This window comes from Ochotona curzoniae, unplaced genomic scaffold (genome assembly GCF_017591425.1).
Source record: "Ochotona curzoniae isolate NIBS_2020 unplaced genomic scaffold, NIBS_Ocur_1.0 scaffold_2587, whole genome shotgun sequence".
NCBI lineage: Eukaryota > Metazoa > Chordata > Mammalia > Lagomorpha > Ochotonidae > Ochotona > Ochotona curzoniae.
In genome coordinates, this window is record NW_024467096.1 from 9,470,664 (window position 1) to 9,490,072 (window position 19,409).

Here is a 19,409-nt window from a genome sequence, read left to right on the forward strand (position 1 = left end):
TAATCAATTTAAATTTAAAATTAGCCAATTAAAAAATGAATGCAGTTATCAGGATATGATAGTATATTTGCATTTTATAACAATTTAAATGTAAGAATCTTAGGCAAAATGATGATGTTCATATCATTTAAATTCTGCAGACCCACATACTTATACTCTGGGGAAAAGTTCTGTTACCCCAAATTACACAGGTTGCCATGTTTTTTTTTTAAAGTTTATATTCACTGTTAAATGTTTAGCATTGGACTCATGGTGCTGGTACATTAAATACCTATTCAACTGACTTATGATTCTGCTGGGTATGATTTTGTTGTCAGAATAATAGTTCACCAAAATCCATAAGGGAATCTAGGAAGCTGGACATTTTATAGTGAATTTTTTTTTTAATTAACAGTACAATTTGAGGATTCATTGTCTCTTAAGTGTGAAAATATTCATGCCCACTCTTTCTTCTTTTGTAATATATTACATATTACAAAATGTAAATTACAAAAATGAATAGAGTGAAAGATTTCATAGCATTTTTTTTGAAGTAGTAGATAAGATTTTCCTTGTCAGTCTGCATTGGTGTGAATGTGTTTTGTAAATAATTTGAGATTTTAATTCTGTGCAAAAAGAATGAGGAAATGTTTCCTGCCATGCGGATATGACATCTGTTGCATTCATACTTGCATGCGGAGCTGGAGAAGCTGCACGTATACCTGGGAAACAACGAGGGCATGAATGATTGTGACAATTGGACTGTCACTGATACATCTCTAGCTCTCAATTTTTGTCCTATTAAATATGAAATGATGGTGGCATCAATATCCTCTAGTGGCACCATCCATCCAACGTAAAAATTATGAATCAAGGAAGGTAGATTCCATCAGTAAGTTAGCAAAACAGCCATACAACCAGTTTTACTGGATGCTACTTTACTCTGGTCAGTGGTCCTGTAGGTGGAGACACTTATCATTGGGTAGGGAGGAAGGTGGGTATGCCAGTGTGGAACGTAGAAATGCAAATCCTTTCTTCACTGTCTCTGGAAAGAAAATTAAAAGTGCATATTTATTAATAATGTGCCAATGATTAGTGTAAAGTGACATGCAAATATACATATATACATTTATACATATTTGCATGTGTATAATACTCATTCACTGAGGATAGTACATTTTTTCAGTGTAAGAAACTGTCTCAACCCATATGCTGAAACTATCTCATATTTTATTATTTTAAACTGCTATATGTATTTTTTCATAAACTGTTGCAAAATGGCTTAAATAAGACACAAAGATCATCTGGATACCTACTAATAGATCAAAACTTAATTAAGGATATCAAACATGGATTGTATCTGATGGAGTCCTGCTTCAGTATCAGACATAATAACTTGAATTTTTTTTTGTATTTCAGTGCAATTTTGCAAACATCTTTAAAATGTATATAAACTTATATATAAACTTAAATCACTCATAATATTGTTTTATATATTGTTAAGCTTCATAAGGGAGGACATTACTATTTATTTCTTTTAAATATTCACTCCCAATAGGTGGCTAATAGAGTTGATTTACTTCATTCATTTTGATTCAATATTCTACTCAATATATATATATATATATATACCCAATGTATTAGTGTATTTTTCTTTTGATTAATCATTCTCATTTCCATTTCAAGACAATTCTACCAAGATCCTTTTCATAGATATTGAAGTCTTTACTGACCATCCTTTTTCATAATGATTTTATTTATTTATCTATTTGTTAAATTTTAATATTTTGCTTTATGACACAGTTTCATAGGCTCTGGGATTCTCCCAACCCATGCCTTCCCCTCATGGTGGATTCCTCCACATTGTTGCAGTGGTACAGTTCATATCCAGTCATGATTCCCTCATTGTGGGCAAGGACCATGTACAGAATCCAGGATCTTATTGTCCAGATAAATTCAACAGTTTCATTGGGAGACTATCCCTGGTCTGAAAGTAGAGCTGGCAGAATATCATCCCTTCCAATGAAAAGCCACTTCACCACTTCGACAACAGGAAGAAACATGGAATTTTACAACATCATGCAGTTAATTAGCATGGTATTGAGTGACCAATATGTTAGAAAATGTAAGTTCTTAACCATATCCTGTAACTACTTCATTGACATCTCAATTTTGGTATATACACAATTGGCTACCATAAAACTTAAAGTGGTTACAGGGTACTATTCAGCTGTCTCGTGTCTATTTCATTTTTATATTTAGCAGCATGATTTTTACTGAACTTGAAAAATTTTAGGATGGTCCAAACAGGCTTATAACTCTAATAAGCCATATGTTAACGAATTAATGAATGAGGAGCAGAACACTTTTGGGCAGGGCTTGCAGAGAAATCCTCAATACCTTAGTGAGGAGTAACTAATCTTTGTGTCCTACCTAGTAAGGTATATGGGAGTCCAAGCTGACCATTTCCTGTCTGTTCTAAGCTTTCCTTATTGGTCTCTATCTGATCTAATTTGGGGGGCTCCAGAGCAACCCTGATGGTCATTGGAAGAGAGGATGGGGATCCAAAGTTGGAACTAAGTAAGGACCAGAGAAAGCTCCTCTCCCAAGTCCCAAAGGAAGTTTACTGTTCTTCTGTTTCTGAGGACTGCTCAGGGTTCCTGGCTGTTGTTCCAATGACATTAGATCCTGTGAGGAAGGATCTGGGCTTCTCCCATCCTGTGTGAGAGATCCGATAGGGAATGGATGACCTCAGAGTTCTTGGCCTACAAGGGCACACCAATTCCCCGTGATCTCCTTGGCAGTTGGGATATAGTCCTTGGTGCAGGAGGACAGGAGGAGGCTTGTATCCTATCCCCGGACACTCCCGTACTTCACCAAGGACTACCAGTATGGGTACCTACCATCCTTTAAAAAATTACACATCTCACCTTTTCACTCTATTTTGGGACCCCATTTTGCTATTTATTTACTTACTTATTTATTTATTTATTTGAAAGAAGGAGAGATGAAAAGAGAGAAAGAGAGAACTGTCATTCTCTGGTTCATTTCCCAAGTACCCACATGGCTAGGCTGGGTAGAGGCTGAGAGCTATAGAGCTAGGAACTCACTCAGGTCTTCCATATAGGAGGCAGGTATATAACCACCTGAGTCAGCACCTGCTTTCTCCCTGGTTATATGTAAACAGATAAATGAAACTATTACTGAAACTTCGGCATTCCAATATGTGATGTCTTAACTGAAATATTAGAAATACTAGGCCAAATAAGTACGCACCCTCTGATTTGATTTCTATTTATGGCTTCTGTGATCACCTGACATATTTATCATTACTATTTTGCTTATTTGTGCTATTCTTCCAGGAGAATACATGTTCCATGAATGAATATACTTTTTTATCCTGAATTTTTAATTAGAACCTAGAATGGCCTCTAATATGCTGTAAAAGCTCTATATTAATTTAAGGCGTGAATAAATAATGTCTTCTTATTAATATGTGCATAATGTCTTTAATTTGTTGGTTATTTGTACCCACTGACTTTTTTTCATTTTCTTTTGAAATAATTCTAAACTTCAAAAAATTACAAAAAAAATTTGAGTGAGCTCTTACATGCTTTTATACCACATCTGTTAATTGTCCTATTTTACATAACAATGGTACAATTATCAAAACCCAGAAAAGAACATTGGTTCAATATTATTTATCAAGCTACAGCTTTCACTCAGATTGTACACTTTTCAACTATATATTTTCTTCTGGCCTTCTCAACCTCCACACATCTGAAAACATCTAATTAAAACAAATAGTTTTTATATATAGATTTTCAGAGAAAGGTTAGGAGCAAAAATATCAGAGAGGTAAATTCTACACATTTCAAAATAGAAAAATTATAAGCTTCTGCATTATTGAAATGTCTTCTTTCTTTACTTTTGTGTGTGTAGGAGTAAATGCATTTGATTATTAAAAAAAAAAATTCTTGTTGCTATGAGAATGTGCCAGAAATGTGTTATTTGGTTCACTAGACATCATTAGGTCCAACCAACCTTACCCTGAAACCCTGAATAGAATTGATAAAGACACCTGTTCTTTTGTTCATGAAGAAAAGAGTAATTATATGTAATTGAGTACAAATGCAAATAGCTTTGTCACCAGTAAAAGATAAAAATCTCTGCCAATGTAATGACAACAAAAATTACAACACTGTGTTGGAACACATACAAGACAGTTGCAGTTTGGAGCGAATTAATAGGAGTAGTGAAAGGGTAAGCCAATTATTCTGCTGTATGAGTTACCAAGAGAGAAGACATTTGATGAGGTCATTGATGAAAAGAAAACAATGAAGATATTATCACCAAGTGCATTGTCCTTTTTTCCTCTGGGGGAAAAATATTAAGAGCCGTTTGAGTGGGGAACATTTGATATGTTAGTGCAATGGTGAAACCAGAACCGTTTTCCAGCAAGTGGTGTGATGACATGTACAGAGACGGTAGAGAATAAGCAGAAAATCTATTTGGTGTGGGAATAGGAAGTAGATTGTATTTAAATAGTTTCAGTCTTTACTGGAACTATTGCTTTTAAGACCTTGCTTTTAATATCCCTGGAAGTTCTGAAATTACTTTGAAAATAAGTTATAATAGGTAAGACAGGTACCTATTATAAAATTATAAAAGTGAAATGTACATAAATCTAAGAACCAGCAAAACACACCTTGGCAGCCAAGAGCTGGCTTAATATTGCCAGTAGTGCTTGTTGTATGTTCATATGAATGTAATGTTTCACAGCATACAAGTTAGACAAAGTCACTGTGATGTGATGCATCAAGATAAAAGTAGGACCATTGTGTGCTAATTTCTGAACAAAAAAACAAGATAGTAATTCAAACTGCAAAACAATCCGATATTTCTATCCTGGATTATGTGAGTGGCGTTTGCTTCTTTACTAAATTCAGCTTTAACCTTCTCCATTCTTCCTGCCTTTTAGTTAAGAGTGACTGTGATAACCCGTCATGGAATCACAGCTGCTTCTTGGAGCATTTGGCTGTAACAAGTCTACTTTTCTTTGTACTTTTCCTAAAAACACTTTAAAAAACAGTCAAGAATCCCTTCAGTCTTTTCTCATATTCTGTTACTGAGACTCCCGATTCTGCGGTGGTGTGTATTTTCCCTCCTTGGTGTGGAGTCCTTATGCTTGACTTTGTTCAGCCAAGAGTGTGTTTCTGCTATTCCATGGACAGAAAACAGACACAACCAAAAGCAATTATTATTATTATTTTTTTTGGTTTGGTCCTCCTCTGTCATCTGACTTCATTCTTGTGTTTGTCCCGATGTTTTCTTTAATTTCTAAAGTATATAATCATACTTATATATTAATCATGTAGTTCTGTACTCCTTTTAAAATTTAATATATTTGCACAATTTTTTCATATTGATGCATATTTCAAGGGAGTTAAAACTTCTAATGTATTGCTCATGAACATTTCAGTTCTCAATGTTCTGTTAACAAATACACTGCTGTAAAAATATCCTATTATGTCAGTAATTTATCATTTATATATAAATGAATGTATAAGTTAGAATAGAAGTAGAATAGCTGGGTCAAAGGTATATGCTTTGTAAAATTTTAGTGATATCTGATTGTATAAATTAATACAATTATATACTTTATAAATTTGTGCTAAGAATGTCTTATCTACTCAGCACAATACATTATACAACTTTTGTCTTTATCTAAAACAATTTTAATTTTGTTGTTGTTAAACACTGCATCCTTTCTTGACTATGGACTGTTGCACTTCATACTCCAGTTATCCTGTAGGAAGAGGAGATCTCTATGTATGACCTCACCTGTTGGTTTCATGAGTTCCAGTTGGATTTTGGTTGATTTTGTTGCCTTTGAGTTATTTCCATGTCTTATTCTATTCTATTTTAGATATGCTTTTATCCTTTCAGTTTGCCTTTCCTATTTGGAAAGACTACTCATTGGAGATAATGAAATATAATTTTTATTTTCTGTTTTAGTAATGATTCATTTACATATTTAATATTTAACTAACCTCAAATTTATTTTTTAGAATCTTTTAATCCAGACTTCTAATATTTCTGTTCCTAAATATAAATTAGCAATACAAATACATTTTTTCAGAATTGAATGTGTTAAATTCAGTACAGAAAGTATATTTCAAAATGGTGTGATCTTTAGAAAATCCAATCAGAAATATAAAATTTGCTCATTAGTTATGTTTTTTATACAATACCAAACATACCATGTTTTGATTATAGCACTCTCAAGTATGTAGACACAGCCAAAGCCAGTGAAGCTTTTATTGCTAAACTATGAACCAAAATATGATCCAAATAGAGAAAATTATCAAGGAAATCTTCTACTTCTTGCAACTTAAAGGAATTATAAACATGTTTTTGCCGTAACAGGGTTTTTTGTGGCCAAGAAGCTTATGTCTTTCACCTATTCAAGGATACACATAAGGATACATACATTGGAGAGTGCAGAATATGCCAGTTATAGAATTATTATTTTCTTCCTGTGTCATCTATATTAAAAGGAGTTGCCATGATTTTGTATGTGTTAAATCACACTTGGTTTGAAATAAGAAAATACCTGTATTATCTTAATGATTTATTTTAAGCAAGGTTATTTTCATAATTTTGAGCAAATTTTGGTATATACAGTGTTATCCTTTTGGCCTACCTTTATCTGAAAATGAGAGAGTAAATGTGTGAGACAGAGGGGAAATAAGAAACATAAAAAGAACTCCCATTCATTCATTCCCAAATGCCTATAGTCACTAGCATGGGACTGGGCTGAAATAGCAGCTGGGAGCTGGGCTACTATAAGAGTGAAAGGAATCCAGTTACCTGAGTCATCTCCACTGCCTCCTAGGAGTCTATATTATCAAGAATGGAACCAGGAGTCCTTGATATCAAACTCTGGTACTTGTATGTGGCATATGAAGTGTGTTAGATAGATGTATAAATGTTGGCAGTGCCTTATAATTTTTAAGCTTTATTTATTTTTATTGGAAAGTCAGATTTACAGAAAGGAGCTACAGACAGAAAGATCTTCCAGACATTTGAAGATCTTTCACTCCCCAAGTGGCTGCAACAGTCAGAGCTGAACTGATCCAAAGCCAGGAGCCAGGAACCTCCTCCTGGTCTCTCATGTGGGTGTAGGGTCTCAAGGCCTTGGGGTGAACTCTACTTTTTTCCCAGGCCACAAGCAGGGAGCTGGAAGGGAAGTGGAGCAGATCTGATATGAACTGGCACCCTTATGGTTTCTGGGCATATGCAAGGCAAAGACTTTAGCCATTAGGGTACAGTGCCAGGCCAGTGACATGCATTTTTAGAAAGCAAAATTAATCTTTGGCTTTAGCTTTGAATGTAATTACTTTCCTTAATACTGTTAAATAATTTTAAAGTGTTAGGATTTTGTTTTTTTCATTAATTTCAAATAGAGGGCAAAAGAGGGAGAGTGCCCATCTGCTGGTTCAGTTCCCGAATATGATCATTGCGGGACTTGGGACTAAGCTAGAGGTTAAGCATGTGATCCTGGTCTCCACACTGATGGCAAGAATCCAACTGCTTGATCTGTTATTATTCCTCCTGTGGCATGCACAAGCAGGGAAGTGGATGAAGGACCTAGAGCTAGAAATTGGATCCAGGTACTGTGATATGGCACACAGTTATTTTTACTGCTAAACTTAGTTCAAGCCTTTGGCTTTGAAATTTAGATGTCTCAAGCAATCGTTAGAACTTGGTTTTGTTGACAATGTTCAATCTTTTAAAGTATTTTCAATTATTTCCCATATAAACGATGGACCAGTTTCATGTATTTCACAATAAAAATCAGAAGCATTGTGATACTTCCTACCCAACCATCACCTCTACCCATGTGCTGTACCCACCCTCTTCCTTCTTTATTTGTTCCTAATTTTTATAATGGTATGTTTTTGGTTGCTTTCAAAATTACAGACTTAACATTTGATTATGTAAAGAATTCAATAAACATTAAGTAGAAAAACAAAAAAGTCATGCTGTTCCTTAACACTGTAAACAAAGACTATAATCAACAAATAATTCTCAAAAGGTCAGTTTTGACAGTATAGACTACTCTGTAGTCTCTATATATCCACAGGCTCTGTGTATTATATTCCACGTATCAGTCACCACAGATCAAGGAAAACATATTTGTCTTTGGAACAACTTCTTTATTTTTTTTTAAAGATTTATTTATTTTATTGGAAAGGCAGATGTACAGAGAGGAGGAGAGACAGAGAGGAAGATCTTCCGTCCTATCATTCACTCCCCAAGTGGCTGCAATGGTCGGTGCTGTTCCGATCCGAAGCCAGGAGCCAGAAACTTCTTTACGGATGTTCCACATGGATGCAGGGTCCGAAGTCTTTGGGCCATCCTTGACTGCTTTCCCAGGCCACAAGCAGGGAGCTGAATGGAAAGTGGAGCTGCTGGGATTAGAACCTGTGCCCATATGGGATCCCGGCACATTCAAGGCGAGGACCTTAACCATTATGCTATCGTGCCGGACCCAGACAACTTCTTTATTTCACTAAACATAATGGTTTCTGGTAGCATCCTATTTGTTGGAAAAGAGGAGATTCCATTTTCAGGTTAACTAATATTCCATTGTGTGTATTTACCACATTTTCTTCATTCAATACCCAGTTGATGGATATCTGGGTTGATTACATGCTGTAGCTTATAATAAATTGGTCAGAGGTATAAAATAACTTCCTCATATGATAATTTCACTTTGGGTAAATTCTTGGGGAGTGGAATGGCTGGGTCATACGGTAGGTGCATTTTCAGATTTCTGAGTAATCTTCACATTGTCCTCCATTATGGTTGTATTATTTTATATTCCCACCAACAGTGCTATAGGGTACCTTTTTCCCTACATCCTCACCAGCATTTTTAATTTTTATTGTTTTTCAGTGATAGTCATTCTAGAGTGAGGTGAACTCTCATTGTGGTTTTTATTTGTATTTACGTGATGGCTAATGATCTTGAGCTTTTTTGTGTGTGTGTGCATGTCTTTGACCTTCTGTATTTTATTTAAAGAATGGCTGTTCATGTCCTTTGCCCATTTCTTAATTGGATATTTTTGTTTAATTGCCATTCAGTTTCTAGAGCTGTTTATAGATCCTGGGTGTTGATTTTCTACTATGTAATTTTTACATATTTTCTTCCATTATATTGATTGTGGCTTCACTTTGCTCACAGTCTCCTTTATAATGTAGAATCATCTTAGCTTAATGTGATCTCATTTGCTTATTTTTTGCTTTGCTTGCCTGTGATTCTGGAGTCTTTTCCAGGAAGTCTTTGCCATGCCTGTGTCTTGTAGAGTTTCCTTGATGTTTTCCTCTAGCAATTTGGTGGTATTAGTTTCTAGATTAAAATTCTTGACCCATTTTGAGCTGATTTTTGTATGAAGCATAAGGTTTGAAGTTCTGTTTTGTATTTTTGCGCATATAGTGTCAATTTTCCCAGGAGTATTTTTTGAACAGACTGTCTTTTCTCACTGAATTTACTTCAGATGCTTTTTCAAAAGTCAGTTGGCTGTCAGTGTCTAGTATCTTCAGATAATACTTCTAGAAAACTTGAGCAAAAACAATTGCTCTTTTTGTATCGGTTGTTATTTTGCATTCAATCATTAGAAAGTAATTCTTCTTTATTTAACCAGTTCCTATCAGTGTATTTTTTTGTATTAAATTTTATGGTGTTTCTTTTTTTTTTTTTTTAAGATTTATTTTTATTATTTTTTCATTGGAAAGGCGGATATACAGAGAGGAGAGACAGAGAGGAAGATCTTCTGTCCGATGATTCACTCCCCAAGTGAGCGCAACGGGCCGATACTATGCCAATCCGAAGCCAGGAGCCTCTTCCGGGTCTCCCACGTGGGTGCAGGTTCCCAAAGCCTGGGGCCACAGGCAGGGAGCTGGAAGGGAAGCGGGGCTGCCGGGATTAGAACCAGCGCCCATATGGGATCCCGGGCGTGCAAGGCGAGGACCTTTAACCACTTGCACCACTGCGCCGGGCCCTATGGTGTTTCTAAGATTTCTACTCCCATGTGTGGTTATGGTCAGTGAAGTGAAACATGAACCATTTGCAGTTGTTCTCTTGTCTGTTTGTTCTGTAATTATTGATGATTATATTGATACACAAAGTGTGTCCTGGAGAAATGTACTTATGGGAGCTATTTACACAAGGACCTTCTTAAAATGAGCTGAGGACCAATACTGTCTTTAAACTACTCATGACTATGTGAGGTGAAAGGTACACTGGCTTGGATAAGTTACATATTCTTAGGATCATACAAGCTAAGATCATATCAAAGAAGATAAATCATCTTGAAAATGCTGACAGATTTTCCTTTCCCTTTCATATGTAAAAGTATGCTTAGAAAACTTGGCAGTTTCCATTTCTGTAAATACCATTTGTTTTGAAAGGTATATTACCAGCAGGCAGAATTTCTCTTTCCAGCTTGCCAAAACCAATGCGATATTCACCAGATGTGTGTAAAGATCCTAAGAGCTATTCACTTAAATGATAGAGCCAGTATTTTATTCAAGGCTACCTGAATTGAGATTCTATGTCTTTTGTCTGGTTACATAGCTTATCTGCATCTTCTGTGTTAAATGAGACTAATAATAGTATTTAACTCATAGGGCTATTGTACAAAGGGCTTGATTTATGAAAAATGCTTAAAACAATGCCTACAGAAATAATAATTCTCAATCTTATTTGTTTTCTTGTTATTCTCTACAGTAAAATAATAGATTGTTTGTTCATTAGGATTTCAGTCAGTGTCCCTCTTTTTTATTTAAACTATTTCATTTTATGATACAGTTCCATCTTAATATTTGAAGTAGAGGAGTTGCAGTTGTGATGCAGGAGGTGAGGGAACTGTGTGTGACACCAGATCCCACACTAGTGTTGGTTCGAGGGCTGGCTGTTCCTCTTCCAACCCATCTCCCTGCTAATGTGCCTGGAAAAACATCGAAAGATAACCTAAGTGCTTTGCTCCCTGACATCCTCATTTGAGACCTGGATGGAGCTACTGACTTCCTGGGTTCAAACTTAATAAGCCCCACTTACTCTGATTATGGAGGAGTGAATTGGTGAAAAGAATGTCCCTCCCATTACTCTGTCTCTAATGCTGCCTAACAAATAAACAAAATAAAATCCTTAAAAAGAAAATCAGAAGAAGAATTTTTAACTATGCAATGATTGTTTGAAAGATTTTTGAAGCTGTTTCTGATGGAGAATATTAAACTCAGTCGACCACTAAATCTGTATTCCAAGAGTGGGGCTCATGTGGCCCACAGCTTGTGGAAAGCCAGAGATTTAGTGTGGCCCACTGGCCATGCCAAGGAAACAGTAGGTGGAGCTCAAAATCCAACAAATCTTTAGCATTCTCATTTTGATGCTGATACTTTTGTGTGGCTCCTGAATGATGTTATAGATATACAAACAGCCTGCAACTGGAAAGAGCATAGAAGTATGCTCTCCAGTTTTACTCCAGATATGCTGAGTCAAATACTGGGAATGTGATGCAGCAATCTGTTTTGGTGTAATCCTGGGCATTACAGTTGGTGAAGCTGGAGACTCTACTGTGCCTCTACTACTTGGAAAGCTCACATTTGCTAATGAAGGCAGTCTCTGTCCTGGAACTGTCCTAGCTAATTCTATGGTTACTTGACTCCTAAAGTACCCTGTAAGTCATAGATCTGCCATTCTTGAAACTTAAACTCTGGTATCTTCAACCTACATGGAATCTTCCATTCTGATTTATTCCTGGAGACGTTTGCAGTTCATTTTCAGGTGGATATGTGATTAAACAAATATTTTGGTGGTTACAAACTACATATGTAATGACACAGGTAAGCCTAAATCACACAATTTTATGTGAATCTTTTCCAATACCAGTGTTTTTTCCTTAGAATATGTTGACCAATTTCTTCTAAAACCTTTCTCTCCCTACAGAATCCTCCTCAATACTATCTCCCTCTCTTGCTGTCATCTGCCCCTCAAAACTCCATGTTAGTCATTCACATATACTTTACAACTGCACAAATCGTGCTCTACTGAAATGCCCCTGTTAAGTCATGGCTCCCTTACTTATAATTTGCCTAACATAACAATGGACATTTTCTAATATACCAAGCTGGAGGGCTGCAAATGTGTTTCCTTTAACTGGCATACTTTCTGGTGGATGAGATGGGTAATGTATCCAAGCAATGAAATCATCTACTTTTCCTGTATTTCCCTCCAATCTGCTTAGGATCTGAAGACTTTTATGTTTGGCATACCTTTGGCTCTCACTCAATAGTTGCAAAATAAAAATAACTGAACACAACATTAAAAGAACAGTATTTATCCGTTAAATATCTTTGTAAGACAGAATTACCTGGGGATGTACGTCCAGTTGTCTTATTTTGTAGTTCAGGTTCTTTCTGGAATTAGTTACGTAAAATCAACTCATGAGGGTTTTTGTTTGTTTGTTTCTTTGTTTTCTATTCTGTAAAATGAGCTGTTTGGAAAAGATTTCTGATTTTCAATGGCCTTAACTTGCAAGCCCATAAATTAACAATTTGTGGGCCCGGCGTGGTGGCACAAGTGGTTAAGGTCCTCGCCTTACACGCCCAGGATCCCATATGGGCGCCGGTTCTATCCCGGCAGCCCTGCTTCCCTTCCAGCTCCCTGCCTGTGGCCCGGGAAGGCAGTCGAGGACAGCCCAAAGTTTTGGGACCCTGCACCCGCGTGGGAGACCCAGAAGAGGCTCCTGGCTTCGGATCGGCATAGTATTGGCCCGTTGCGCTCACTTGGGGAGTGAATCATCGGATGGAAGATCTTTGTCTCTGTCTCTCCTCTCTGTATATCCGCCTTTCCAATAAAAAAAACTAATAATAAAAATAAATCTTTTAAAAATTAACAATTTGTGATCCTGTAAGTTAATAATGATACTTTTTAGTTTTCCTTTTAAGCACATTATTAAAAAGGAGCAAAGTTGTAAGGTCAGATGGTATATTAATTATTGCATTGAATTTTAAATGGCAGAGAATTAATTTTTAATTTTATTATTACACAAACTTGGCGCATTATTCCTGTTGTTATACTTAGTCCAAGTTATTTCCCTTTTAGGACAATTGCTTGTTTACATTGCTCATGATTTTTATCTTTGTATCCTAGGGTAGTATATGATGCATATTAAGTGTTCAATGTTTGTTGGATAAATAAATGAACAAAGCAACCCTACCATCTATGAGTTTAATTTTGTGAAGCAACACACAGCTTGAAGGAGTGATACAAAATGGATAATACTCAGCATTTTATTTTGAGAATGATAATTTAAGAGACTTCAAAGGATGGGTGAGGAAATTAAGAAAATTGAAGAAAGTTAACTGGCCCAGTTTAGAAATGTGAATACTACTGTTTCATTTCTTCTTTGTGCGTTGTATGGATTTTTCCACATTTTTAACTGAAGAGAGTGGCTTTGTTATATGTGCTTGACTAAATTAGATCCTCACACTATGGCTATTAACTAAATAAGAGGTAAAAGTCATAAATTTATTGCTCATATGGATTGCTATATTTCATGGAATACTATGTGAAGTACAAAAGAATACCTTTTAGTTTTTACCAAAGAGATTTGGAAAATGAATGAGTTATCTATATGTAAAGCATTGTTTCTTATATATGAGCATAGAACACATTAGATAGTAATGGCCAATATTTACTGAATGTTGATTACACATGTGACAACTTTATAAATTTTGTCATTTAAATCATGCAGCAGTCCTACAAAGGTATTGTAATGATTCAGTTTTTAAAGATAAATAAACTGAGGAATGGTGGGTTTAAATATCTAGAACATATTCCAACATGAAATATTAGAGTTCAGCAAATTTACCTGCAAAGTTAATAACCTTATTCAAGTTTTACCATTATCCAAATTTCATTTTCTAATTAATATTTCTATTTCATTATAAGTATCCCAATTCAATTACAACATTGCATTCTTCTGACAGGCTCTTAAAATATATTCAGTAAGGGATACAGTTTACTTACAAAATGTTTTATGGTGATTTTCTTTGGAAAGACTTAGCATGAGAGATTTCCTTCAATATTGTTTGGTGTTTTTAAACTGTAAATTAAAACATATTTGAAATAATAGACCATTAAATAATAATTTTGAAGGTTTAAATAATCAGGTTGCCCATTTTGTCTTTGACCTGGAAGGTTGAGATTTATAGTGTGATTGTGTGTGTGTGTGTGTGGTGTATGTGAGTATGTTTATGCATCATTTAGCAGGCTGGATGGAGTGTTATTGAATAGACATTCAACCAAGATCTAGTGAGGTTACACTTTGTACATCTGCTTCTTCTGAAACTTAAACAGTTTGCATATCACATACCCATGTCAAAACATGTCAGGGCAGCGTAATTAAGTCCATTCCATTGTATTACAATTGAACTTTAAAAAACATCCTAAGGAGAACTTTTCTTTGCTCCCTTATGTTTAGGTATTGATAGAAGGTACTTCTTTTATTGTGTCTTTTTAGGCACACAGTTATGAGTATTAATGGACATTTCTCACCAGCTGTGTAAACTTGGCCAATTAGTTGCCATTTTGAATCCATAGCTTCTCATCTACGTTATTTGCATTATGGATGCAACTCTGAAAAAGTTAACATCTAATTTCTCTTCCTGGAAGGAGGTGCTCTGAAGATGCAGAGCAATCTCTGCTTGCTTAATTGTGAACAAGAGTATTTTTGGTAAAAATGGAGAATTTACAAAGAGCTTAGGTGAGTTTAGTGAAGCCCTTTTCTATAACCTTGCCTACAGTATTGATACTCTTCTAGGCTCTAGAGCTAGTATTTTCACTTTTGGAAAAATAGATGCAGTCTAATTTACACATGACTGTATCCTATTGCACTTATGGTTCTTACCTGCAGGGGCTGGAATGTGCACGGCTACAGATGGTCTCCTTTTAGTCTTGGTCTGATGAGCTGAGCAGGGGAGAATTAGACCAAGATGCAAAGGAAGACAGGACACATCCTCTCACATATCCAAGTTTCCTAGAACAATCATCCAACAAAAATTTTGCACAGTACAATTACCTAAGTAGCTTTAATATCCTGATACCCAGGTCCTACCCAAGAACATAAAAATCAGAATCTCTGAGATTAACAGATCCCAGATGATTCTAAAGTGAAACCAAATGTAAAAATGGTGTTGTTTTGCCTAGAATAATGCTCTTCCTGCTTTAGCATGCATTGTAAATCTTCAGTACTTGCAAGACTACTGATTCTTGGGCCTTACATCCAAGAATTTCAGATTCAGCAGGTCTGGAAAAGTGGGAGAATTTCTTCAGAAGTCAAAACTCAGAATTCTTGCTTTAGAACTCTTGCTTTACAACAATTCAAAGCTCACATGCGTAAGAATGACCCCGGGATCTTGTTTAAATGTAAATTTTTTCTCTGTAATTCTTGAATGGAGCCTGAGAGTCCACCTTTTCAGCAAACTCCAGACATGCATATGCTGTTTACATTTAGAGTAGCAAGACTTAGGGAGTTTCGGGAAATGTGTGCACCACCCAGGAGCTTGTTAGAACTATCCCAGGCTGTTGAAAATAAATTTACGTTTCAATGATGCTGCATACTGGAATCATCTGAGGAGTTAAAAACAGTGCTGATCTTCTGTCCTAAAGATTTCTATTTAATTGGTTTGATTATGGCTTGAGCAGAAGAATTTTTAAAAACTCCTTAGGAGATTGCAGTGTATGACAGGGTTTGAGAACTAGTGAATTAAATTATCTTTGCAGTTTTTTTTAAACAATTATTTTTGAAGTTTGTATTCTGATTTTGTTATTAAAACCTTGAGACCCAAACAATAAGCTATTTATTTAAAGTACAGTACAAGTCATTGTTGTTATTTCATGGAGTATTTGTTGATAGGTTATTACAAATGATGCTTTCAAACAGGAGATGACAATTAGATGGTGCAATTACTCAATCCCCTGCCCCACCGCCGTGCCATTCTTGACAGGCATCATCAAGCTCTCACAAGTTTCATTGTTGTGTAGCTTAAAACACCTTTTCAATGCAATGTTTTAGGGAATTCAAAATGATTAGTTTTCCCATATGCCTGCCACATGTATTGGATTTATAAAATGAATCTATTACAATTCCTGTCTTCTGGTTGTTTCCAAAAAAGTAAGAGACACCGGAATTTTATGCAAAACCAACCTTAATTTGTCTCTGATAATATCAAGTGTTTAGAAGAGTCACCAAGTTTCAGAGGTCAGACAGAGTCCCTAAAGCCCTGGTGCTTAGCAAAAGTTGGTTTCAAATTAAATCTTGGAGAACAAACAAAATACATAAGCTGAGATTAGAAGGATTGCATTTCAGATAAGAAGGCACAAAATCACACAGGAGGGAAAACTCCAGCCACTTAGTGAAAAAATGAGTCAACTCTTTGGATGAGGGAGAGAGATTGTGTGGAAGGGTCATGGGGGTCACATTTCAGAGTACTCAAACTCAAATTTAGTGGAGTTTAAACATCATATTATAGGATGTACCGAACCTATGAAAGGTGTTGAGGAATTGCAGTTGACTGATAGGATAAATTCAGGGATTTGGAAATATTGTGTAACTTGAAATGATGGTAAAGTCAAGTTGAAGGACAGATATTATGGTTGATAAAAGTAAGGACACTGTCACTTAGTTTTAAAATTCATCATTTCATGCCTTTGTCTCGAAAAATATCATGTTTTATTCATTTGTATAAATATATTCCTGGAATATATTTAAATGAGCCTGGTATATATTCTTCTTTTGGTTACTAATGAGGCACAAAGCTCTGAACATATTAGAACTAATTCAAGTAAGCTTATTTATATTGTCTGTATAGCTTTAACTAAGAAAAACTGAAGGTTTCTTTGTGTCTTCTGAGCAGAATACTTCTGTTTAACTCAAAAACTCTGTTTAAGGCTACCAAATCATTTCCCACTCTATTCACAATTACTTAGATTGCTGTTATTACTACAGGTTTTCTTTCATTTGCTAAGAGCAATTACATCATAGCCTTACAATCTCTAGGGTTTACATCATGCCTCTTCTCCTGGGAGACTTTCTGATCCCAGAGGAATCACCTTTTCGAATTTTGGTTCCATAATCTGTAAAGCTACTTACATGGTACAAAGGTGGAATTTTTCTTTTTAGTGTGTGTGTTTGTGTGTTAGACTTTAACTGCTATAGTGACCAGATACCACGTCTCTTTTATACCACTGCAATTCAGATGCCTGGCACAGACTCTGATATACATGTGATGAATTGATGAATAGATGTGATAGGTCACAGCATTAACTTTGGTATCACAGATAGAAGATTAGAAAAAGTTAGATTTAAAAGCTCCAAACCATGCAGTGATTTCATTGGGGGGTGGTCGTGCCCATTGATCTTAAGGACTGACACCTGTACTATTCATGCAATTCTTCCAGTGAACTGTGAGACAAGTCTTCTGTGGAAGACAAATTGGCCACACAAGATGAATGATGATGAGCATTTGCTTTCATTATTGATGGTGATGTGCTTCATTTTTCATTTTAAAGAAAAAAGTAGTCACATTGAATTGACTTGTTAATTATGCAAGTTTATTTTTTAAACATATCTGAAGTGTCATGGTAAAGGCTATATAATATTATTAGGTTGGAAAGCCAATATTAGGGTTTCTTAACAAGCCAAGGCAAGCATTTCTTTTGTCAAGAAAGGCATTACTGTGTTGTTTATGTTTTTCTATTCTGAAAATCACAGTATCAGTTGATAGCCAGTACTCCGAAGAAAAATTTTAGTCTCCCAGCCCCAAAGCACTAATGAGTTCTATAAGTCAATAAACTCAGGGGCGAAAATAAATCAGTCTGTTAGAGTGTTCGCCTGATTGTTTGCAAAGTAGGGCTTCAGACCATGAAGCTGAGCCTGAATCAGCACCACCTCAAGTATAGGTGTGTTAATGTTTGCATTATTACAAATTGTCTTGCTTTATTCAAGTTCTTAAAATTTATTTTATGATACATTTCCATAAGCTCTGTGGTTTTCCCTCTTCCCTGAACCTCCTCCTTCAAATGGTTTCCCCTATATCACAATAGTATAGTCCTTTGAAAACAGTCATATGTCCATCATTCTGTTATTTAAGTGTATCCTGACATGGTAGGTATGGACTGCTGTGTGGCTGGAATGAGAGATGAATAATCAGTTTGCTTTGGCAAATATTGTTTTGCTTTGTACAATAATTTATGAAGTCACTTTTGTATATGAGGATTTTTAAAGCTTATACCATCTCCTATTTAGTACATTTAATTATAGCATTTTTTTTATTATGAATAGGGATGGTGAATAACTGATTTTAATAATTGATAAATGCCAGAAATAAATTAATTCCACAACTATGGAGAAACATTAGAGTGGGCTTCAAATAATAACAATATAGATATTACAATTGAAAATATTATTACAATAGACTATAGAGATTATATGAGAAAATGATTTGGTACCAACTTATTTTAAGATTGTGTATGCTAAGATTAGTGAAGTTTCTTAGTTAAGAACATTTTGATTTATTTAAAAACCTTGTTTATTTTTGGCACACATTAGATGAAAGTTGGACTTGAGAATTTAGGCGCGTTTCAAACCCAGGCACTCCGTTTATGGAAGGCGGATATCCCAAACAGGTTTTTAAACACCAAGAAAAATGACAACTGCTCTAAAAAAGTATGAAATGCGGGAGATGATGTTCCTTTCTTACTTTTCTTTTTTAATTTATAGTTTAGCCTAAATAATCAGTTTGGAGCTGATTTGAGATGTATAGATCCCAATGTTGGTATTTTTTTTTTTTTTACTAATCCACTGACAAATAAACCGAACATAATAAAACAGTGATATGCACACTAGTTACAAAGATGAGCATTCATAGCGAGAAAATTAATACAGAAGATTAATTGTAAAAAATTCAAAACTTCCACAAAGAATATGAAATCCAAGAGTTAAAGTATTTTAGTTCAGTATTCAATGGCTAATTTCTAAGTCTACAAATTTCTTTTGTAAATGCCTTTTCAAGTACTTTATAATAAATTTTTCCATTAGAACATATGAAAAGATAATCCATTCTTTCTTGTAGCATAATTAATCAAAATTGATCCTTAAAATATTAGACATATTTACTTCAGGTCCACATCTCACAATCATGGAGTCAACAATGATGTCAGCCATCTTTTCAGATATTTATTTGTGTCTACGTGGCATATAATTTTATGCAACAAATATTCAGTAAATATTCATTTTCTCTCGTCCTTTCCTCTTCACATCTCCATCTCATCCATAGTACATGAATTTGGATTAGGTC

General features: G+C 35.2%; 1 protein-coding gene across 3 annotated transcripts in view; it reads left to right on the forward strand.

Moving 5' to 3' along the window:
• FGF12 (fibroblast growth factor 12) overlaps positions 1-19,409 on the forward strand; it is a 527,052-nt gene that overhangs the window by 340,960 nt on the left and 166,683 nt on the right. The window lies entirely within an intron of this gene.